This window comes from Pimephales promelas, chromosome 6 (genome assembly GCF_988280905.1).
Source record: "Pimephales promelas chromosome 6, fPimPro1.hap1.1, whole genome shotgun sequence".
Classification (NCBI taxonomy): Eukaryota; Metazoa; Chordata; class Actinopteri; order Cypriniformes; family Leuciscidae; genus Pimephales; species Pimephales promelas.
In genome coordinates, this window is record NC_142774.1 from 37,311,319 (window position 1) to 37,336,221 (window position 24,903).

Sequence of the window (24,903 nt, forward strand, 5' to 3'; positions counted from 1 at the left end):
CTTTGACCTAAAAATATCAACATTAAAACAACTGCGGAAACAAAGATACCTACATCTTGGATGCCCTTGAGGTAAGCTAAAACATACCAAAACATTTTTTTTTCAAAGTGAACTATCCCTTTTAAGCTTGGCTTCAACAGCATCACCTTTGACTTGACATCACATAACATTGTGTCAGGATTTTGAGAAAGAATAATTCAGTGTATTGCAGATGTGGCTCTGATGGCAATCACAGAACATATGTCGAGGATCAGTGGTCACATGACAATAACCAGCGGCAATGTCAGTCACCCAGAAGATGAAGCGATAGGTTCTCTTGTGTTCTGGAGCGCCATGAGAGCTTTGATTCTGGTGTCATCAGAAGACTTAGAAGCTGATCAGATAAAAAAAAAAAAAAAAAAAACACACACACACACACCCCTTTGGGCAGTTCAAAAGGTAACATTATGTATACAAGCTGCAATCGGAGGAAGCAAAGAGTTGGCTAATAATAAATTCATTATCATTGAGATTTGAAGCACCAACATAATCTTCAGAACTTAATTTATGAATTTAAGGGTATGAAGTAATCACTAGCTAGACATTTTCACATGAAGTTGCTGTTAAGTTGAGATAAGCACATTATAATGCTCTCATGGGACACCTTGAGAAGAACTTACGATATAAAGCACATCGTTTGGAAGCAAAAATCTGTTCAAAACTTAATGATATCATGATCTGATATGATTATTAAAGAAAGATCAAGCCTTGGGTATGTTAAGGGAACCACATTACTTTTTGATTAAAACGAAGTGTTTAAAAATGAATGGTTGTTTATCTAAGGAATTTTAAAATGCCGCAGTCAAATTTACACTTTGTAGGTTCCTCAATTCCCCAAATCAACATCCTAATTTGGGCATTAAGCTAGCGTGAAACTTAATGTTCAACTTTAGATTAATGTTTGTTTTCCAAACATCCATGAATGCCTGAAGTGATATCCTGCAATGACAGCACCCTATGAGATAAGTATAAATTACTCTTTTATGGCATTATGTAACTGTGTGTTTGTAAGATGGGTCATAAAAACAACTTTTAACTTAGTATGTGTGCACTCTCAAGTCTTTTGCACTATTACATGATAATATTTGACTACAGGAGTTGTATCTATAATGTTTATGTATGCCCCAAATGTCATATCACATGCAGCACAATCCATTACAAAACAGACATTTATTACTCTCTCGTAAATCCTAATGTTTCCCCTGGTTTAGTCAAGTGTAGCCAGAGGCAAGTGGTTCCTTCTCACTGATCCGATCTACTTATTGGTTCATTTAGGAGGAGCAGGGCACAATGATCTGGATTTGTTAATTTGCTGCACAGTTGATTTTACATTGCCTTTCTTTTAATCAAAATCACACAATTGTACATTTGCCATTTACACCAGAAATGTGAGACTTGTGTGTTCCTCTAAAAGAAACAATAAACACACAGTAAGCAGTCAACAAAGAGTGTAATTGCAAATGCTGGAAATTAATTAAGTTTTTGATGAAAACATTCCAGGATTTTCTCCATATAATGGACTTCATTGGGAACCAAACGGTTCAAGGTCCAAATGAGAGTTTCAGTGCAGCTTCAAAGGGCTTTAAACGATTCCAGGCGATGAATAAGGGTCTTACCTAGCGAAACGATCGCTCATTTCAAAAATAAATAAAAAAATAAGTTTTATAAGCACAAATGCTCGCCTTGCTTAGTTCTGTGATGAGCGTTCGTGACTCTCCTGTTCAAACTCAGGATCAAAAAAATGAACAAATCTTTTTTTTTGAATCATGACCCTCATTCATCGTCTGGTGTCGTTTAAAGCTGCGCTGAAACTCTCATTTGGACCTTGAACCGTTTGGTTCCCATTGAAGTCCATTATATGGAGAAAAATCCTGGATTTTTATTTTCTTTTCGACTGAAGAAAGAAAGACATGGATATCTTGGATGACATGGGGGTGAGTAAATTATCAGCAAAACGTTTTTTTTTTAAAGTGAACTACTCCTTTAAATGTTATTCTGCAGCACAACATTGTGTTCATCCTTCTGTTGTTGGAGATATCAGCACACATACAAACTGCTTTATTAGTTATGGCATCCTGATGCCCAGTGTGTTTAAACAGCCTCACTAGTCTGGACTGTTGGTCGAGTAGATCAGTCGACTGTTATCATCATTGTGGAAAAGAGGCTAATAAATGAGCCGGCTCAAGGAGCCATTGATCCCACACACCACAAACTTATTTTCACATTAATTACATTAAGCACAGCTTGGCAGTTCAACACTGTGGGAGGCAAACAGCTCTCATCGTGTACATCTTCATCAGCTCTCACAGGTAAGAGTGTGCTGGTGTGGAACCAACTGAGACATAGAGCTGGCAGACAGCTGTAGTCGGGCCTAGTTGTTCCTGACATGGATCTCTCTTAAATACTGTACGTGATTACATATTTAGTTCTATTTTAGTATCTCAAAATAATAGGAGACGGAACTACCGTCCAAAAATCAGAGAAAGTGGGCCGGGAAGGTTTCTATAGAATTAGTAGAGCTAAAAATGAACAATTCCTTGCTTTGTTTTGTCATTTTGGCTTGTCTATGGACATTCTGCGCAAGATCATGTTTTGTGTTACACAGAAAAGAAAACGCAATAGGGTTGAAATTACAAAACAGAGAGTAAATTATAACTAAGGTTTAATTTTGGAGTGAATATTCCTTTAAAGTCCAAGCCAATGAACATCAGAAAACAAATTTAAAGTGCATCTATTATGCTATTTAAAGGGATAGTTCACCTTGAAATTAATTTATGTTTTAGCTCACCTCAAGGGCATCCAAGATGTAGGTGTCTTTGTTTCCACAGTATTTTAAATTTTGATATTTTTAGGTCAAACCGTTCTTGTCTGTCAGCCATATAATGGAGGTCTATGGTCACCACCTCAAAGAGCATGCACAGCGAGTGGTTAAAAGAGGTCAAATGATATAAATACTGTTCGTTTTCTCACACAAACCGCTTGTTTCGTGTCTTAGGCCATCAATGTGTACTTACATTTACGAGTCATTCAATCATGTTTAATTTGGACTTGTCTGTGCATGCTCTTTGAGGTGGTGACCATAGACCTCCATTATATGACTGACAGACAAGAACGGTTTAAAGTTCATTTATAACTTTCCTGTGTTAAAAAAAATGTGCATAAAGAGACAGAGTCAGTTTAATAAATGCGTTTCAATATCAACAAGTAGGATTTCTCCAGTTGCAAAGGTTTTAATGAGCAATACATCGTGTATGGGGTGTATGGCAAATGTGGCTTTAAATGGAAGATGCAGACACAGTCCTCATGAACAGAGTCATTTCTCTTCCTTATTGCTTTGGGTTTTCATTATAAAAATGCTGCTTCACCCCATTAGCCATTTGGCACAATCATGAGCCTGTGTTTGCAGTGACAAAAAAGCTTTTAACAACGACACATAGTTCATTTCGGTGTATTATGTTTGTCTTTATCAGACTAATGAATGTTGTCTACAAAGGGAAAACAAATGCGGCTTGTCTATTGACTCGATGGATGGGTAGTGTGCAAATTAATTTAACAGATGAATATATTTTTACTCTGTAACGCAAACCGAGCATATAATTCATTCAATATGATCAGAATGGAAGTGACATCATTTAGACCTTTTCTACAGCAATGGTGGGAAGACAAGTCTTTCTCTGTGCATTTAGTCCAAATTTTTCCAAATTTGTATTGTAAATTTGTCTATTCTGATGTTTTTTAATGAAAATACAGTATTTAAAAATGAATTTTGGCATCGGTTGACGTCCACTATGACACTTATGAGATAAAACGAACGATTCTTGCACACTGACGCCTATTGAAGTTTGCGACACCCTAAGCTTTGTAGCAGTGTATAGCAAGTGTTTTATTTCCCCGTGTCCATTTGTGTGCAATACACTCTATGTGCTCAGTCTGGCGGTAAGAGGTGTGTATATCTTGCATTGATAGTGTAATGGTTTTCTCTGGAGAGCTGGGTGTCAAGCTTTTGGAATGAAGGTCGAATTCCCCGCCTCCCAAAACAACAAGGCAAAGTCACAAATGAAATGAGATCTGACAATCTTTCTGCATAACAACCTAATGTGTCAGTTGTCGTAGCCCTGCTCGATGTCCGGCGTGTTTTCGAAAGTACAAGCTCAGCACTATAAACTGCTGTTCCATGTGTCAAATGCCATATTGGCTGTGCTTCCTGAAATCCAGGACAAATTAGTTTTTTGGACTACAAAGCTTACAAGTCCTGGATGTTTGACATTGGGAAATTACAACGATGTTAAAATGATTTAAAGAAATAAATATTTGCAATTGAATCTAAAAAAAATGTGTTTGGCTTTTGACACAACCTCAATTAGGCTGGAAATGGTTTTAAAACAGCTGACAGAACCAAGTAATAATGCCAATTGATTCATTTCTTTGTTAAACATTAATTCCAGCAATTTGTCTGAAGAAAATAAATCAAGTATGTCTAAGTAAACTGTTTAAACAGTATATTATTTCTCTTATACTGTGAAAACCGAGGACATTTGAGGTCCACACAAACTGCAAGGTCAAGCACAATGTCAATCATAAGTTTGGACTTCGTTTCATTACTATTTTCTACACTTTAGGTAAAGCCATCAAAACTACAACAATTATACATATGGAAGTAGCTGAATTATGTAGTGACGAAGGTTGAGTTACTTATCACAGTAATTAATTTAGCCTTTGTGGTGCATACTGAATGATTTTTAGACGGTATTGAAGAATTTTACATGTATGATATGTTCATTTTAAACTATATTAATTTAGAATCTTCCGGCCTACTTGTGTTGAACACATGCCTTTCCAACGCGTTCTCATCAGGGCGTCATATAATGACACTTTCGTCTAAATCCAACGCACATGGGACCCTTTAGCGTCAATATAACACACACAGAGCTTTGTTCGGTTATGGGTAGGTTTAGTTCTGATGTAGGGTTAGGGTTACACCACTAGGATGCGCCTTCTGGCCCATATATATCTGTGTCTCATATTGACGCTAAAGGGGTGCCATGTGCGTTGGATGTAGACTAGGGTGACCACCCGTCCCGCGTGCAGCGTTTGAAGCCCAATTCATGCATCCCGCAAATTGAGACCGTGTCACGCATAATCAATGCTTGCTCAAAAAAAAAAAAAAAAAAAAAAAAAAAAAAAAATCGGTCACTCTATATCCTCGAGACCCAGGCAGCCAAACGTAGTGCCTGAACACGTTCACGTTCATGAACTCGTTCATATTTTGGGTGAACTGAACGTATTGTTTTACTGATGAACGTGTAAACGCGTTCATTCTGGTGTCTGTGAACGCACGCTCTCTCAGTTTAACTTCGTTCAATGGGGTGCCAGATTTCTATAGAGCCTTCCAGGTGAAAACCCGGCTAAAACTCACAGTAAACAGGGCTTAGTATGTAGCGAAAAAAACATCCAATCTGGCAACACAAGCCACCAGTGTCGCACTACGGCCGCCGTTTAATTTAAACGGATTTTATAACGAGGTCGGTGAAGATGGGAAAAATCTTACATTTCTGTGCAAACTTTGAACTGAACTAGTTCATTTTAAAATGTGTGAACTGAACTTTGAACTAGTTCATGTAGAAAGTGAACTTCCCCAATACTGGTTGCCACTCCCACGTGACCTGCTGACTAGGTTGATGTCAACTTTTTCATTGTTGTCATGACAGCGCAGCTTCTCGTTCCGTGAACCTCTGGAGTTGTGAGTTTCGACTTTTTTTAAAACTGTTCCTGTGGTGTTGAGCAACTATAATTCCTGTTAATTTTATATTTTTATTTATTTAAAGTGAATTAATTGTAATGAAAAATAAATAAAATTAAATAGCTAAAGTAAATCGTAAGTGGAAGTGCATCTGTCAATTCATTGAATGTTCAAAATATTCATCTTTATTTAGAAAAAAAAAAAAAACATTGGTTGGCCTATCATGAGCATATATCAGCAATTACACATGTTTAGGGAATAGGGCATTATTAATGTATGTGCTAAGGTATGTGCTTTTTTTTTGTACAATTATTCATGTACAAACAGTAAGGCAATAGTAACAATTCTAGATATGGGTAAACCACTATCAGAGTCTGCCCGTGGGGTGGGGGCACCGCCGCGCCAAGCAGTGTCCCACACAGTCCCCCTTGGGCTTATTAGCAGGTAGTCACCCTAATGTAGACGAAATGTCAAAAGCGTCAGTATATGACGCCTTGGGATGAGAACGGTCTGGCCTTTCATAGTATTTTATAGAGAGACTACCTCAGATATTATCAATGTGCCGATTTGGAAACAACCCAGAAACAAGGAAAATGCAACACAACAACAATGCGATAAGCCCTGTGGAGGTCTGAGGTCCAAGTTCTAACCAATGGAAAGACCCTTCCTTTCTAAACTAAGGCATTTTGTGCAGAAAAGCAAGCGTTCCTGAGACTAATCAAGATTGTGTTAGAGGTCAAAGACCTCCCACAGGCATTCAGTCACTAATTCCGATAACCCTCAGTCTTACCCATGTCCATCAAATCCTGCGCTTTAATCACCAACAACAATGAAAACCTCTAGGCAGAAAAAAAGGTCACTGTAAAGACTTAAGGTCTAAGTGGAAAGTGTTTTCCCAGACAGCAGAGTTGACTAATTATATGAGCTCCTACTTTTCTATTCTTTCTCTCGTGTCTCACTGCACTGATAACTTTTATTTATTTCCAAACAGTCACAAGGTCATTTTTAAAAAAAAAAAAAACGTACACACAAATGCTGAAGGAAAAAAAGAATGAAACTGGTGAATGTGGCAAATGTCTTTAGAAAACCGAGTTTGATTACAAGGTGAAAGGTGTCAAGGTTATATCTTGACTCTGTAAACAATCAGTCCCAGCAGAAGGGGTTGGAAGGGTTAATGGCACTCAGTTTGGGATCATTATACCCATTGATTCTCCAACGTACTAAAGAAAGCTTACCACTTCTGAAGGGAAAAATACAGTCATGTTGTGATGAATGAAAACATGGTGGAAAAGAATGAGGGTTGATGTATGGGTTGCTTTCACATTTTAAACATCTCTTGCTGGTGAAGCAATGCTTTCACGGTGCAACACAATGAAGCCTAGATCAACGACATACTTCACCAAAAGTAACCCCTTGGCATGAGGATGGAAAAGAGCTTAACGTTCCAGCCTTGGTTGAAGAAAAATGCTATTTTAACTATTTATACACTGAATTAACACTCGCAGTTATTTAAATCTGTCTTTAGAATGTGTAAATAAATAATCTAAATGCCTCAAATGTGCTATTAAGCATGTAGTTCCACTTCCATTTATTTTTTTGTTCTGTTATGTTCTGTTATATGATCATGTTATATGACCGTTTCAAACAGAACACATTATACGCATGTGCATGACGTCACCGTTTTCACGTTTTTGTAGTTTACGCGGAGGCGATACCGGTGTTCTGCCAATTTTTGCTGCCATGTCGAAAAATGCTACCGTAGCGCGAATTGATCACAGAATGCCGATTAAAGTCGTATGAAATTCAATTATAATACAATTCTAAGTTATGAGTAGCAACTGTATACCGTAGACTACCGTTTTTATTTTTAAAACGGTGTGAAAAGTAAAAATTATCATAAAATATTCATCTTTGACTTGTCAAAGCACCTTTCCTCATAGTAACTGAAACTTTCAGTTATTCCTTTTCAGCTGGCTGACCGTACAAATATTCATATGATAGTAAGCATTTTTTAAAGGGAAATTATACATTATAACAGGAAAATGTACCTTTTGTAAAAAAAAAAAATTTTCAAGTCTGCACATGCGCATAAACGGTAAGTAGCAAATCTCGATGGGTAGCATGAATTGTCAGAACACCGGAATCATTTTCAAAAATGTGCACGTTAAAAAGCCGATTTCAAAAGCTTGCATTTTCAGGCCACCAAAATGCTAAATTAGCTCCAAAAAAGCATACAGTAAAACGTTTTTGGTTTTCAGTTAAAAATGGTGTTGTGAAAATTTAATAGAGGTTCTTTATGTACATTGAAGAAGAACATCCATTGCAGAAAACAGTTCTTTATATTATTCATATTTTCTAGAAAGAAAAGTGTTTTTTCTTTACTGTTCACTGAAAGGTTCTTTGGGGAACCAAAAGTAGTAATACAATGGCACAACTGTAATCATACTTTGGTAGCCAATATCATGAACATATTGAATATTGACATCAAACTTTGCTCATTATGCCAAAAGCTGCATATTTTATCTGCGATGATGTGCACAGTGTTTACAATTAAAAGCATGCCTTTTGCAATCAGTTTGCACAAAACAACCCCAAACTAGCCAAAATGGCCTCAAATGACCCATATAAGATGAAGATTAACAGAAAATCCACATCATTAATGAATTTGCCCTCTGTTTACACCATCAAAACATATCTCTGTCTGAGATCACCACACAGACTGTATGACACTAGATGACTAATCAGTCAGCTTTAATTTCTTCTGAGAAGATAATGGCCAGAAGAGACCCGCTGCCCTCATCAATCACGCTGTCATCCCGCCTCGGTCTCAATTGTCTGTGTTAATTAGTTCCCCGTGAGGACAGTTTGGTGCAGGACAGCGCTGCGGCATTACTGTGTTGATCACCTATCAGGTCAAATCAGAACTGTTTTATGAGGAGCTGACGAATGTACACGATAGCTTCCACGTAGTTACGTAACGTACGCTACGTCTGGACTGCAAATGAAAGCCGCAACATGACGAGACTATATTGCTTTCATTATAATCAATTATGCTTTTTTATGCTATGAAAAATAATTAAAACATCTGTTTTCTGGTTTCCCTCTTCATTCCAATTTCTTTTTAATTTGTAAAAACATTATTGGTATAGTGTTGTTGTTGTTTTTTTCAACCAATTTCTTTTCTATTTTTACAAAAACCCCATTTCTGTTAGTGGTTTTGTAACATAATTAGGCTAAAATGGCCAACTTTAAAAAACTTGTACCATACGTGGATAGAGAATAAATTAATGTTGGTAGATAAGAACAGATGTGCTTTTGTCGCTGCTGGGCCAAATCAGACTTTTTTTGTGTGTATTTTTTGCGTAAAAACAACAACAACAACACACACACAAAAAACCAGATGGTTCCTGAATGAAGCCATTGCAACATTGCTAATGTTACTAGGGAACATGTTTCTTCAAAGACTATACCATATGTACAACTTAAATTCAAATTATAGAAGGTTTGGCTGGATAATTTTAGAGAAATATTGGGATATCAATCATGTATTATTGAGGTTTTGGCCTTATTTGCTGTCGAGTTCTACAATATTTATAAAGGTGGTAATACTTTGATTTTAAATATCATCAATAACATATTAGAATTATGAGTAAGAAGAAGTGACTCTGGCAATTGATAATTAAATGTGTGCCACAAGGTTTTTAAATTAATTATTTAGGTCACATTTTCATATCAATGCGTTTTAATTTCACATTATCCACATATTGTTTATTTAGGCAGGATTGTTAGTTGTTTGATATCAATTAAAATATACAGGCATCATTTCATAGTAATATACTTATTTGTTAATAATTGTTGATTAGTTATATTTGAGTTATATTTAATTAATTGATTTATATTGAGTTATATTTAATTAATTATAATTAATTATATTGTATTATTTTGAGTTAATTATTAACATGTTGTTATATTATATTATGTATATTTATTATAATTTGTTGATTTTATTCATTTTTTCATTTTATTTTTCTCAGCATTCTCAGTGCTGTTTTATCCTTGTCTGTTTCACATCGTGTGAATGAACAAATTGTCATGTTTTGCAGGAAAGGTGTTGTGAGGTGTTCATTTAGCAGATGCTTTTATCTAAAGTGACTTTCGTACACAATTTATAAGGGCAATCCCTCTGGAGCAAGCTGGAGTTAAGTGCCTCACTCAAGGGCTCAATGGGGATGCCTTTTGGTTTGCTCCTAATGGGGTTCAAACAAGCTCTGAGCTTTAGCCATTACATCACATTCCCAAAGGGTTTTGGAGAATATTTGCAGAGCATTAAATCCATTGAGACCCAAGAAACAAATTGTAATTGATGTTTTTTTTTTTTTTTCATTCAAAAATGTACCTTACTACAATGATAGCATCCCTTGGTTAAAGGGTTACTAAACCACTGTCAAAATGGGCTTTCAATAATACTTGGCTGCCCAATACAGTAACGTTTTTTCATCAGGAAAAAAAAAGTCGCCAAATAGGTAGGAAAACACCCATAACACATTGGGCATGTGGCCGACCAAAGCCACTCCCACCAGTCTGCTATGGAGAAGCTTACTAGAGTCAAATACCACCTTGCTTTAGTAGGAAATTCTTCTTAGCAAACCTTTAGTCATGATGCAGCATGGTCTCATCCTAAGGCGTCATTTAACTGACGCTTTTGAAAACACATCATCCGACGCACATGGCACCCTTTATCGTTAATATTCACGCGAACCCATAAATCCTTTAGCGTAATATGAGACTACCCTACCCCACACCTAAATCTAACCATCACAGCGCGTGTTATATTAACGATAATGGGTGCCATGTGCGTAGTATAGCGCCATTTTGTCATATAGCGTTCTATATGACGCTAAAGGATGAGAATGCGTTGGAATTTAATGCAAAAATGCACAAAATTGGAATATAGCATAAAATATTTGTGAATAAAGTACCTTTTTGTGTTCAACAGAACAAAATTACCACTTCTTGAGATATTACACAAAAAATGCATTTGGGGAAAAATGCATTTTTTTTCTGACATCAAAAATGTCTTGCTTCTGAGAGTGTCAGACGAAACGCAGTAAACGCCAGCCCGTTCTCATCCCAAGACATCATATACTGACGCTTTTGCCAATGCGTAGACATCCGACACACATGGCACCCTTTAGCGTCAATATGAGAAGCAGATAAATATGGGGCAGAGGGCGCATCCTAGTGGTCTAACCCGAACCCTACCCCAGACCTAAACCAACCCATAACCGAAGCGTGTTATATTGACGCTAAAGGGTGCAATGTGCGCCGGGTTTAGGTGCATTGTCAAAAGTGTCAGTTAGATGACGCCCTAGGATGAGAATGTGTTGCATAATGGCATTGACTTTGTTTCCAATGCAAGAATTCAAAGAGTACATGTTTAGCATGAGTGAGTTACTGTCGCTTTTTCAGTGCAGTGCATTGTAGGCAGTGGGGAAAGGCAAAATGCTAAAGGAAAAATTGAAAACCCTGTGTTTGTATTCAACATTTCAAACTGGATGACCATGAACACAGTGTTTTAGGCCAAACGAACTGAAAGAAACTGCCGGTTTTACGAAAGTCCTGGAGCTGTCAAAAGACTTTTGCTGACAAATAAGCACAAATTTCTCGGTCCATAGCACAAAGAGCGAGAGAGAGTGAGAGAGAGAGAGAGCGAGAGAGAGCAAGAGAGAGAGAGAGAGAGAGAGAGAGAGAGAGAGAGAGAGAGTAAACATTGTTAATTTGCATATACTACAGACAGTGTAACAATACAAAGCGATAAACAATATGTAAACTTGCACTTTAAGTGTTTTACTTAAGCTCAAGGACACAGAAAAGGGGCTTGCAATTGGGCCTACCAACCCAGAAGATAAACCACTACACCCTCTATATTGTGACGCATTCAAAAAAAGAGAAAGCACTTAAAAAAAGCTAATCAGCTTTGAGTCTATTAGAATGCCTCAGAGCTGTAGATATACTGTTGGCTTTCAGCATCTCTAAAGCGTTAAAAATGTCATTTGGATTAAATTGTTCTCAACAGAAAGTTATGTATGAGAATATATAAGCTGCCTCTAGCATGAAATCACAACCTACACAACTAAACCGAATGTTTACATAACTAATGAAGCAAAAAAAAAAAAACTTGTTTTATGAGTGCTCTTGAATCTTTTAATGGAGTTATGATGGAGTTTAATGTCAACCGTTTGAGTGAGTGCCTGGAGACTTTACACAACAGCTGTGAAATGCCAATCACTGCTTGTAATGTCAACAGGTCCATTTTCCTCTCAACGTCTTATTTCATGAATTATTAATTTGTCATTATTTGCCCATGTATTTTCTAATGAATCCACTCAGCTGGTGAATAATAGAATATTGTATTTATTTTACCTGAGAGATGAGAATGACGGTGGGAGTTTGACATTTTGTTTGAGAGTTGTGTTCTAAATTTTGGAGCTCGGCATGTTGATATGTAAAAGCTTTCAATTGTTCCGATATCCATTGATCCAATAAAAAGATAATATTTAATTGCATCTATATTAGTCTTAAAGGGATAGTTCACCCCAAAATGAAAATTCTGTCAGTATTTACTCACCCTCACATGTTCCAACGTAAGACCTTCGTACATCTTCAGAACATGAATTAAGATATTTTTGATAAAATCTGAGAGCTGGATCACTCCTCCATACTAGTCCATAGGCTTCTTGAGGGATTGAAACTTGCCGGCCTCGGAAAGTTATCAAAGACATTGTTAAAATCAAACGACGAGACGACTTTATTTCAACTATTCATTTCCTTCTCTCTGGGCGATCTGATGTTGTACGTCACACACATCACACACATGACCAGCGTTGGCCAATAGTGAGCCTACAAGCCTACGAGGAAATGAATAGTTGAAATAAAGTTGCTATTTATGTTTGTTTTTGCACACAAAAAGTGTTCTTGCCGCTTGATAAAGTTAAGATTGAGCCACTGTAGTCACTTGGACTATGTTAATGATGTCTTTAATAACTTTTTGAGGCCGGCAAGTTTCAATCCCTCAAGAAGCCTATATGGATTAGTATCAAAGAGTGATCGAGCTCTCGGATTTCATCAAAAAAAATCATAAAAATCTTACGGGGTTGGAACAACATGGGGGTGAGTAAATACTGACAGAATTTTCATTTTTGGGTGAACTATCTCTTTAAAATAACCCCAAAACATGTTTCCCTGAAAATAGACAGTCATAGTTTAAATGAGGCCATTAATTATTCAATCTCGTCAAGTCACTTGGTCCAAATATATTTTCAGCAAAGCTTCATTTGCAAGAGTTATTTTCAGCCTTCTTGTGTTTTCAGTGGTGTAATGGAATTATTTTTGGAACGTCTATCAGAATAAAATAATTTCATGAGCTCTACTTCTGATAAGAGATCAATTATTTGATTATTCCAAAATATTCCAGAGTATCTTTGTTTCTCACTCTCTTTCAGTCTCTTGTCTTGGTCTTGCTCTTTTAATTTCGCAGAAATGTTTCAAATCAGCTATAAATGCCTAAAAGCCCCTTTTAAAAGCACAGAACAATAGTCTAATCTTCTATGATCTGTCTTACATCAACGCATTGATACAAATGAACCAGCACTTTGTGAAATAGTTGATATCAGGATATGTAGCCCTGATTGGTTGGCCGGTTCTCTCCCGGGTAAAGCCAAAAAACAATAGTCAAAAGTCTGGCTGAATCCTTCATTGACACACAACGAGAGGAGACAACTGAGGCTCTGTTTAAGATCTAAACTCTCACTTGAAATTAACATTTTAAACAACATGCTGAAAAAGTGTAGATGAAGAGTCTGTGCTCCGCTCACACATTGTTTAAAACCTCACTCTTTTAACTTGCATTTCTTTGGTTATCAAAAATCAATTCCATAAGAAATGTCTTTGATATGCGAGTCAGGCAACCCCAAATGAGCAGGCTTGACAGGATACTGAACCAGCTCCGCTACTTAGATCTGGGGGAAGAAAATCGAAATCTCCAGTGAAAGGCCTTTCAGCGGCTGACAGTAACAGACATTGAAACTCTCCTGTTCAGAATCTTATGATTATCTTCTTTCTTTCTTTCTTTTAATAAATGATTACGCTTATATTAAGTACTGTAAGATGAGAAAAAAACTGATCACTGTTCATTATCCACTAAAGAAAGAATATTTTAGTTATGCAATCAGTTCCATCACTGGCTTGCCACAAACTCTTGAATAGTTGGACGTACGACTATACTTTAAGTCTGAAATTTGTCTACTATAAACTGTGTATTTAAAAAAAGAGTGAGAAATAGATACCATAGTCAGGGCAATAAAATAATACATTTTCTTATTCAGCCTTATTCAGCCTTCTTATTCATATTAAAACTACATTAAAGTCAACACAACTTTGGTATTGCGTTGTTGGATCGCCGCTTGATGTCTATAGTCTGAGTCCTGAAGCGAAACCAGATCTCAAATATTGTAGCACAAAACCACAGGATAAACACATTCCAGATGAACAATAAAATATAAAACAGTATTTTTTTTTATTTTTTTTTTATTGTTGCTTTTATTCAAAAATAATACGTTGTCTTGCTTGGCTGATCAGGATCAAGATTATTAACTGTCAATAATGTGTATCAATGTTAGATTTAATTCAATTTTGAATTGTGGAATATATGTAGACATCTGTTGAATGAGACATGTAGACAAACACTTGCTCTTTGATCTGTGATGGCCCCGTTACAGCAAACTGGCATCAGGGAGTGTAAAGATCAGACTGTTCAGTCAGACAGGTTCACTTCAGTGTAATATCCCGAGGGACGGACGCAGAGGAGATTAGTAATGCATATTAATACTATAATGCACTTTTAGATCAGACAGAATGACAGAGAGAGTTGGAAAGCAGAGCGATGTTTAACGATAAAAGTTACTGATAGAAATCCCAGAGATGGTCCATTTTAGTGACAGTGATGTGGATGTGATGTGAAAGTGTCCATGAGAGTGTTCCAATCAGCCGATAATGCATCAACAGAGATCTCCAATGACAAAGAGTAGATCTATTCAGTTCAAAGAAACCACAAATGGAAATAACATAAAATTGTGTGTATGTAAAGCATGAATAAAGTATATATATATATATATATATATATATATATATATATAAAGAAAAAATAATAGAAAAATATAAAACAAAATAAATGTACATATGAAATAAGAAATTAGCATTATTAAAACAACAATTATATATATAAATAGCCTATATATCTTACCTAATAATTGTTATTTTAGTATATAAGTCAATTAGATATCTAAAATATATATCAAAATAATGATTAAATATAGTATTATATTATTTTGTTTATAATAAAATATAGATTTTTGGTTTAATTCTGAAAAATAAACAACAAATAGCCTAACAAAAAACACAAAATCATAAAAAAACAAATATAAAATCATATTAAAAATAATGATGATGACTTATTTGACATATTATCCAAAAGTAATGATTATATAAAGCATGTAACTAAGTTTAAACGCCAAACACTAACTTAGTTCTCATCCCACTCCACCACACATAGTTTGGTGCCTGTAACAACTGCACTTTGTTGCTTATAAAGGATTTTAGTTTCAAGAAGCGAACAGACACACAGCAAATATTTCATAATTATAAAGACAAATGCAGAATTTACTTTCACAAAACGTTATTTGATCAAATTGTGTCTGCAGGGCTTTGAAACCGAACTGAGAGAGTTTTCAGGGAAGCTCCATTTGTTTGTTTCAGCAGTGATCTATAACCGAGTCTGTTTATTTGTATGGTTATAATGTATGTGTTGATGGTACTGAAAGGAAAGCAGTGGTAATAAGATGTTATTGAAACCCTGAGGGGGACTGTGTCTCCATACAGAGTGGAGAACAGCCTTTTGCCCTCAGAGTGGACACCATTTTACAAAAAAAAAACTAGCAATAAAACACCTTGAATGTCATTAAGCAGTTATTCTGAAGGACCTATAGAAGAAGACCTTTCTCTATTTAGCTACAAATGTGGAAATGGCTTTTCAAAATTGTGCACCCTAGGACGTGTGGACTTGTTCTTCAAACTAAATATTTTGACATTAACATATTTTTATAGGGAAATGACTCAAAATCATGAAGTCTGCAGGAGCACTTCTAACTTTAATGGTTTTCCAGATTATGCTTCAGATGCTTACCATACATTTATAAATTGTGCCAGAATATCAGTAACCAGACAGTTTCTGGTCTCATTGACTTCCATAATAAGAAAAAATATTATGGAAGTCAATGAGACCAGAAACTGTCTGGTTACTGATATTCTTCTAAATATCAGAAAATCGGCTAAATGGATTCAAAAACGGTAAAACTCAACTGTTTAACTCTGGGGGAGTTGTAAAATGAGCCAATTTCCAAAAAAAAAAAAGTGGAGTATCCCTTTAACTAATCAGACCCATACCATTAATGAAAAAAATAATAAAAACAAACCATTATGGATTAAATTTACTTAAGCTAATTTTTATAATGCATTTTAAATTATTACAATTAGGAAACCTTTAATAAATATCCACAAAAGGCCTGCTTCATTGTCCAAATTCATAACAAAATCTTATTAAATGAATAAGATGTAAATGAGTAAGATGTGTTGTTATTATTAAATACAGTTTAATACAATGCAATGAAAATGTTAAAATACAAAATATTGAATTATATTCACCCATATATTAATAAATTAGCATCTTAGAGATTCCACATAGCAAGGACTGTTTATTTCCAAGCTTGCAATGCAATGCTTTTTATAAATTAAAACTAAAATATTGTTCTGATTTATACAAAATATAAAAAAAATAAAAACTGAACACCATGAAAGGCAATCCTGACTAACTTGTCCTTCACCCTCTACATGCTCAAACTCAACTATATCTATTTCTGCCTCTCATCATGAATACATATTCTGAAGCTTAACATGTCATTAATCACATCAACCCAGTATATGCATCCACTGTGCAACAGCCAACTCATTTCTCTTTAAGAAGGAAATTAACTCTTCAGTACCTTTGAGTTAGATTGCTTAGATGGTTTACACTAAGTACAAGAGCTTCTATGCTGAACCTCAAATGAATATTTACATCATTTGAACCACTTGAATAACAAACTGTCCAAATAAAGCGAGTCTGATTCATCTGAGGCCTCGTGTGAAAAAAAATATTTTATTGAAATTGTTGTTCACCATTTGGACCAGTTTTATCAAATGACTTAACTGCCTCAAATAAATTATACAATAAACTGAGATCATCCAGCTGATGACAGAACTGCTTGAAACTGGAACAATAACTGTTTTACTCTCTGATTAGCCAACATTTCTTTAAAAAATATGTTTTCTCATCTTAACATCTTGTGGGAGCTGAAGCCTCACAGAGGACTTTATTTATTGCAGGACACTGCTCTGTGACGGTGATATTGTTGAAACTTATTATTACTTTCTTAATACTTTTTTTGTTGCTATACTACAGCTTTGGGATGATATAAAAAAAGAAATAGCAGCAAACTAAAGCTATTATCAAGACAAAATGTTTCATTTTTCCGAACTTTAACAATGACAAACTTTGGAAGAGCAGAATTTTTGCAGTACAGCTCGATATTACTGAGTTTGAAAAGTCATCTGTAATACTGCGTGTATATAACATGCAGGACAACCAGCTCATACCACCACTTCTCCATTTCTTTTTATCTATATATACTGTAGACGATTTGAAATGTGTATAATACATATCTAACAAATATATTAAATACTCTTTTTGGGTTTATGTTCGCATATTTTCAATGCTGAACATTAATCCTCCTCTTATGTGCAAATTTAAGCAATGTTTTTAATATGTGGGGTAAAGCTGTGTTTATTTCACACAAAGCTGTGTTTATTTAACATCTCTTTTACTCTGTACTTGTTTTTTTATAATTTTATGATTAGAAAATACAAATTTGCATTGAAGAAAAGCATCTCTACATGTTATAAATAACTGTTTTTCAAGATAATGGTATAAGTACTGTATATCACAATATGATTATTTTTGCTTTAAATAATACATTTATGATATCAAAATTACTGATCGCATTAAAATTTCACAATTCTTGTCATCAATTTCAATATTAGGCTACAAAAAAAGAATACTAGCCTAAGTTAAAAAAAAAAAAAAATCCCACGCTTAGTGAAGACACGTAAACAGTCAGTGATAAAAATAAAAGGAAAGAAACAATTTACAAGCAATGGGACAACAGTCTACAAAATGAAATAGATCTACCTGAAAAAAGTATGCTTATTAAAGTTACAAAAGTGATTCAGTCAAGAGCAGTGAAAGTTTTTCTCTCTTTTGTTGTTTGATTGACATTCATGACACAGTCAGCCACAGGTGTATTAGGCTGCTGTCACTTTAAGACCGAATGCACAGATACTGATACACATGCATTTTCTTTATCAACTGTTTATGTTCACGGTTATCCCACCTTAAAAAATCATGAATCGTGTCTACTGGTATATCACCCACCCAGGGGTGTAGCACCAAATTCTGGGCCCTGTACACTCTCAATGTCAATGGGCCCCCTACATGGCATTTTACGATGCGGGTTAGCAAAGTGAAAATTCAATTTTGAATGAAATGTATTTTTTTAATTATTTGAATATAAACAAATATAAACAGTGTTTAAATAATACAATCAGATTATAGTAATAACTGGTTCTTTCATTCAGCACCTGAATTGATGCATTTGGCCTACTTGTGCTCAAATACCTTTAAACCTTAGGCTACATCGGTTTTGTGTACTAACATTTTGGTCCATGATACTGATGCAAGTTTTAAATGAAAAACATTTATTTTTAAATAGGAGAACACAAGAACACGAGAGACAACTGTACCCTCAGAAACCAGGTTAAACTGATGCTACCAACTTTCTCAGTTGGTCGCATCAGCATTTGATTTCGTCGCGGTTATTTTTTCTTTTTTTTGCTACATGCCATGGGATTAATCAATGCATGCCGATGAATAGTGGTTTTAATGGACCAAAGCCAGCAAAGGCTTACCATAAATACCTGTAATATATTAATTATCATTGCCAAATTTCAGGATTTTCATGGATTTTGGACAGTAATTTTAATCTGTGATTTTAAGAATTTTAAATTTGAATTACATTCAATCTATCTATTTACATTTGAATCATAATCTTCTGTGTCTGTCATTTTTCTATTAGCATCATATTTCTATCTTTTAAAAATCATTAAACATTCAAATGTACATTACATTTTAAAAGATTAGAGTATTACAACAAGCTAAAACAGATTTTTCGTTATCAAATTTTATAAGTTAGTTCAAAATTCAGAAATCTCACACTCCTTACCTCCTGCATTTTGTAATAATTTGTTTCCTGAGACATTTTAATTTTTATATTTTTATTCATGAATTCGTAATTGGCGTGTTCCACCATCAGTGTGCAATGCGCGCATGACATGTGTCTTGCGGAAGAACACTGTTGCCGGAGCTTCTTCTCTCCATAATGTCTATGGCGAGTCACGCAGTCACTGGGCAACTTCGCATCCGAGTCAACCCCGGGAATCCGGGATAAAAAAAAATAGTCCGAATATAAACACTTATAACAGGCGTAGTGATTCAGGATAAGTCAAAAACACGGTTTGGAAAATGGATTCATGATGTAGCCTACTCGTTCGTTTTTGAACATAAGTTACGGACTGCAGTCTGCAGCAGCTGATACAACGGTCGGTGTTCTTTTGCGCGAGCGTCCACTCGTATATATGCGACGCGACCACATCACATACAATTTTAACTCGCACAATCAAATTCTCAAAAAAATGATCGCATATGAGACCAATTTGGTCGCAGTCTGGAACCCTGCATTAGCAGCAGCTGTCTGGAGTTGACTAAGTTACGTTAACTTTAATTGGATGTCACGTTAGGTGCATATAGCAAACTCAGTTCACCTTTTGGGAAGAAAGCAGTCATCAGCTGCTTCCCCTCATTCTGCCTCCCATCTTTTTCTTTCCTCTCTTTCTTTTTTTTAAAGCCCGATTTGGGCTTTTTGCACAGCATGATCAGATCAGGCTCCCGTTACAGGCTCTAGTCTAGACTCACTGCGATATTACTTGTTTGCCGCCCGCTGCGTCTATGGGCGGTCGAGGCGTTGCGGACTAAACCATTTGGAAGGGGGTCCAGAGTGTCTGGCACTGAGTTCATTTTGGTCAATATTTTTTTTAAAATTATTATTAATGACATCAATTGGAGGGCCCAATTAATTCTAATTAGGTTTTAAAAAAATTTTTTTAAAAATTGGTGGGATTTCAAAGGGCCCTCTCCCTAGACAGGGCCCTGGGTAGTCAGGTCCACTTTTCCCCCCACTACCACGCCCCTGCACCCACCCCTAACAGACACATAAAGACTAAATCTGATTTTCAGATCCACTTTCCACTGGATCTTTCACCGCCTTTCCACTGCACACGTCAAACGACAGCCGTCGGACCGGAAGTCATTCATTTCCAGTGGAGAGTCGTACGGGAGCTGTGGGGAGTTCCGATCATATGCGTATGCGGGAAATTCGGATCCGATTTGAGCTTTGAATTTGAACTTTGAGCTTTGAATTTTGAGCTTTCCGATTTGAAAAATCTGAACTTCTGCGGCTAGACCGGTTGCGACCGGCCGACCGGATGTGATGTATTCTTCTAATCAAAACTATGAGCGTGAGGCTAGAATTACCAATATTTTAACTCTTTAATGTCTTAGTTCTGTAAAATGTCTGTTATTATTAACTATGGCAGAAAAATATTTTATAATTATTAAATCAATATTTATATTGATTAGCTCTATAAAATCTACTATGTTTTTATTTGAAATTTATTGAGGGTCATTTGTTTTGTGTAGATATATTCATGCATGCAATTTTACCATTGTGAATATCTGAGGGTAACGGTCGCTTCACAACCAATTTCAAAGTTCCGTGCGACTGACACTAGAGGGCGAAATGCGACAATCGTATGCGAATGTTGTGTGCCGCAGAAAGGCGGCTTTAGAATAGCACTCAACTATTTACTTATGGCGCTTTTCAATTAACAGTACCAGCTTGCTTTTCGCTCCGTTTTCCATTGCAGACAGTACCGCCACAAATAGTATCCGGTCGTCATAGCAACGCCTTTCGTTCCTCGCTGCCCCAACAAGCTCTCACTGGATCCTCTCTTCGGCAACCAAAAATAGGAAAGTCTGCATCTCCTCGTTTGACCACAGCGTATTCTTCAGAGTTGCCATAATAATAATAGTAGTAAGTTTAGTAACTATCTCTGCCCAAACTATTTAAAAATTGCAGGGATATTCTGGATACTCAATCTGGCGCGTGCAATGGTGTATAGTGACGATTCTCTCTGACCAATCAGCAGTCGGCACTATTTTTACGTCACATTTTAATATCGCCTCAGCTCGCTCAGAATCTCTAAGGAGGTGATACAAAAAAAGTACCCGAAAACAGGTACAGGTACCACTTTTACACAGTGGAAAACCAAACAAAGGCGAGCCGAGTCGTATCTAGTCGAGCTGGTACTGTGTGGGGGAAAAGCGCCTTTTGAAAAATGCTTAGCCTGAAGGGCTACAAAATCTAATTTTGAATCAAGAACTAGTGCAGTTTGAATGAGACCAGCTGCCAAGATGGTTGGATTACCAACTTAATGCCAACTCAATGAAGAGGGACAGTGTCTTTTCATCATCATTTGTTTTCAGACAGTGAGCTTATATGAGCTGTCCAACATTCAGTGAGCGACACCGCACACAGACGGCAGAATCAGCAATGGCAGTGGGTGGGATTCACGCTTTCCTCCAACGGTACAGGTGACAGATGACTCTGAGCTTGAGTGTGACTGTATGTGTGACTGCTTACCTGTCTTAGAGAAGATATTTCAGTATGGTTCCTGACAGACAGATATCGATTTTCACAGGCAGACTGAAGTGTGCAGGCCTAGAAGAGGACGGCTGATAAAAAAGAAAGAGAGAGAGAGTATGAAAGAGCATTAGTAGGAGTATAGTAACTTATTTAAAAGGCAGAAGGTATAGAGAGGCCAGAATGTAATGCACTCAACTTGCCAATGTTCATTTCCAGTGTGGAAAGTGGAGGCAAAACCATTTTTTAAACAATGTCTTGACCTCCAGCAGCCTAATCAATTAATGGATCAAGACATTTACAGTACAAATTGAATTAAAGGGTTAGTTTACCGACAAATGAAAACTCTCTTTTACTCACAACTACCAACCACTTTGCTTTTAAAAGTTCATAAAGAGATTGTAAAACTATTCCATTAATCCAATAATCTCCCAGATTGTATTTAAACAATCTTTATTTGTTTTCGAAGATGAACAAAAGTCTTAAAGGTTTGGAACTCGGCATGAGGGTGAGTAATGATGATTTTTCTTTCCATTTGTTGGTAAACTAACCCGTTAAAAATACGAAATAGTTGTATGTATAATATGATAACCTAACAGGATTTGGTGAATTCAACATTCAACGTGCAATTTAAGACGTAAGATTAACAATGTTACATAGTACTCTCTCCATCCATCCATCCATCCATCCATCAAAAAAGGTGATTAAAAATACTGCCAATTAAATGTACTTTTTGTCAGCTAGTTATTCCCCACACTCAACATAAAAATTAAAAATAAAAAAAAAATAAAAAAAATGCCATCTCCATCTTAGTATCTTCTTTATTGGCAATGCAAAACCATGAAATTCATGGGCTGTTGCATCCTCACATAAAAGCTTTGTGTAAACTCGACCAAACTTACCAGGGGTTGATAAATATTCTTGTTTGCTATTGCCTAAGATATAGATACTGTGAGCTTATCCTGACTTCATGTGTAAATAAGTCACTGTTTGTTCACAGGCGTTCCTAGTTAATATTCCATGTGCTGCGCATTTACCATTCTCCCCAACGTCATCTTTTTTTCAGTGAGCTTCTTCTGCACAGAGAAACGTGCCTCTCATTAACCATGTAAAGAGAGACTCGTTGGTGCTGACTGTAGTCATATTCACACATTCACAAGCAGACCCAACACTGAATGCCATTGCATCAAACTGTAGTTCTGGTCAAAGGACTCATTCCCTTTTAATTATATTATTCTCAGAATAAAATTTATTTGATTAATCACAGATAAAAATAGCACACATTTGGTTTAGGTAGGCAACACTATACTACTATACAGTGCGAATGAATATGGATATTCTTACCTACTGCTCATAAAACATTAACTACTAGGCTTAAGTGACTTAACCGGTTTAAATGGAAAGGATCTCATGCTGACCAGCTGAAGACATTACTGTTGCAACACCCATTGATAGACAGGGTACTTCCTTGGTCATAAATTCCAGCACATTGCTACAACAACCATAATTAAATTACTTTTTTACAATGAACTCTGATAGAGAGCTACATATGGCAATTTATCAGTTCAATAAAATACCTTGCTCATCTGTTAAGTAATAAAAGTGATCTCTGGATCACTTTTACAACATTTCAAATTCCTCAGTAGTAGTAATAGGATGCACTTTATGTCAAAAAGATGATTGATTGACAGGTGTCCCGCCCCTTCCCACCCCTTTCCCACGCCCCTTTTGGCATAGGATGAAAGGGTTGAATAGAGAGCAAAGGAGATAAGAGGTGATAAAAAGTATCAAAATGAGATAAAAAGTATCAAAAATGAGATAAAAAGTATCAAAATGAGATAAAAAGAGAGACATCTGGGTTAGCGAGATAAGATCAAAAGGTATCAAATGGGTTTGACAGTTAGTTTTATGACCTATTGACCGCTTAGCCTTGATAATGTCATTTTTAACATTTGTTTTTAATTGTAAAGATAAGATTAAAGGGATCAAATTGGATTTGACAGTTAGTTTTTTAACCTATTGACCACCTAGCCTTGATAATGTAATTTTTAACAGTTGTTTTTAATTGTAAAGATAATATTAAAGGGATCAAATTCGATTTGACAGTTATGGATTATCGTGGAGCCGCAAGCCCTTCCTGAACCAATGGACCGTATTTACCACCATTACTCTCAGTTGTCACCATCTCCAAAAAGACAAGCCAAAGTTGATTTTTTTTTTTTTTTTTTTTTTTTTTTTTTGCAGGCATGTCTTTTTTTGCCAGGGTGTCTCCGGCATGTGAACCTTTCTCGTTCGTCGTGACATCTAACCTATGAGTAGCCGGAACAGCTTTTTAGTTTTTATTTTCGCTATTTCATCACGTTTGGAGGGTTATTACCACTTTCTTGGACATTTTGATTCCTTTTTTGGGCTCAAGGACTAAGGATTCACACATAAGGACAACACTTCTCACACATGGACTATTTGATCAAGGACTTTCGGATAAGTGTTTTTTTTTTTTTTTCCTGATTTGACTATTGAGTTATCAATATACATTGTTGGTTAACCTGCTTAGGCCTATCTTTGTCTGATTTCAAGTATTGATAGTTTTCTTTTCCATTATTCATTCATGCCTTGTGAGTGCCCTGAACTTTTAAGTGACTTCTGGTTTACTTAAGTTGCAAGCCAAGTTTGTTACACACTCACTGACTAGATATGTAGTTTTGTGCATCCACACACAGTTAGCGCTGATGGGTTGGCTGGTGTAGGGTTTGGGTTGGATTAGAGTCTGCAACAATCCTTAACTTTTTAAAAAGTCTCTCAAAATTTGTACTTGTGTGTGGACGTACCCTTCCCTTTCTGTCCGATTTATCATCCATTCCCCTCAGGATTTACTGGTCCATTCACATTTGTTCATTTAATGGAGCGATTCCTCTTTCCTACAGCATATGTTCAGGAAAGTGAGGGTCAATTTATGAGACTGACACTGACAGATCCCTCAATACTAAAGCCTAAAATTTACAGCACGTCTAAAATCAACCCTCTACCTGACCATTCAGTCGTCTTTATTGGTCGCAGCTTTTAGAGTGCCTGAAGTGCTTGCTTTGACCTTCCACAGTTCAGCATTGGAATCTTAAGTTCTACCTTCAAAAGAAATATTAAATGTTTTAACCGTAAAGA

At 36.0% G+C, this 24,903-nt stretch overlaps 1 long non-coding RNA gene across 2 annotated transcripts in view; it reads right to left on the reverse strand.

Moving 5' to 3' along the window:
* The window catches only part of LOC120460554 (uncharacterized), a 107,159-nt gene that overhangs the window by 30,388 nt on the left and 51,868 nt on the right, over positions 1-24,903 (reverse strand). For both annotated transcript variants that reach the window (XR_016169039.1, XR_005617977.2), the window contains one exon: positions 21,745-21,836. This is a non-coding gene — a long non-coding RNA (uncharacterized LOC120460554). The remainder of the gene's footprint in view (positions 1-21,744; positions 21,837-24,903) is intronic.